Raw genomic sequence first — 921 nt, 5'->3', positions numbered from 1 at the left:
GGAGGGGCTGGACCGGGGTGGAGGCGAGGCGGCGCGGGGTTCGGCGGCGACGGCGGCGCGGGTTGTGAGGAGGCGGCGGCGTGGGCGGGTGGAGGCCTAGGCGCGCGGCGGCGGTGATGCGGTTGGGAGGCGCGGGGGGTCGGGGAGAGAGGAGGAGAACGAGTGGACGGGGCGCCCAGGGGATGGATAAGGTGAGTATATGCCGACGGCTTAGCCGTCGGCATATCTCTGTATGCCACGTGTACGCCTATGCCGACGGCTTGGCCGTCGGCATAGGTATATATTTTTTTCATTATTTTAAGGTGCATTTTCCCTAACACATAAATATTAAACATGTTTATTGGTTCTCACAAAAAATTTGACTGCATTCTGCCCGTCGGAATAGATAGTTTTCGGCCCAACGTGGCTGTTTTCCCCCTCCGTGACACGGCGGCAGCGACGACCGTGAGGGGTGCACACCCCGGAGCCGCGTGACGGGTGCCTGCGAGTAACATCACACTTCCACAAGCGTAGGAGGGCCCACCGCAACACCTGGCGGCATTGCTACCCCCCCTCCGGTACCCCGTCCCGTCTAACCCTCACGGACGGCGCCGCCGCCGGCACCTGGAGGGGGGAAACGGACGCGTCGGGTCTACACGGAGGGGATCTTGCCGTGGGTCTGGCCCGGATGTTGCTCCAAATTGTTCCTATGGGCTGACCTAACACAACCGGGTGGATACGTCCACTGCTCAAAGCTCGTCCGTGCAAAGACAAAGGGGTAGATCCCGTGGTCAAACGCTACAGGGTTGGGCGGGACGGGGGCCCTAGGGAGTAGCAATGCCACCGGAGCGTCGCACCGGGACCTCATACATGCGGGATGGTGTGCTGGCATGTCCGAAGAGGCGACACACGTCTCCGGGGTGTGCCCCCCTCACGGACGGC

Source organism: Triticum dicoccoides, chromosome 7A (genome assembly GCF_002162155.2).
Source record: "Triticum dicoccoides isolate Atlit2015 ecotype Zavitan chromosome 7A, WEW_v2.0, whole genome shotgun sequence".
In the NCBI taxonomy this organism is placed as follows: domain Eukaryota; kingdom Viridiplantae; phylum Streptophyta; class Magnoliopsida; order Poales; family Poaceae; genus Triticum; species Triticum dicoccoides.
This window is presented reverse-complemented; position numbering follows the sequence as displayed.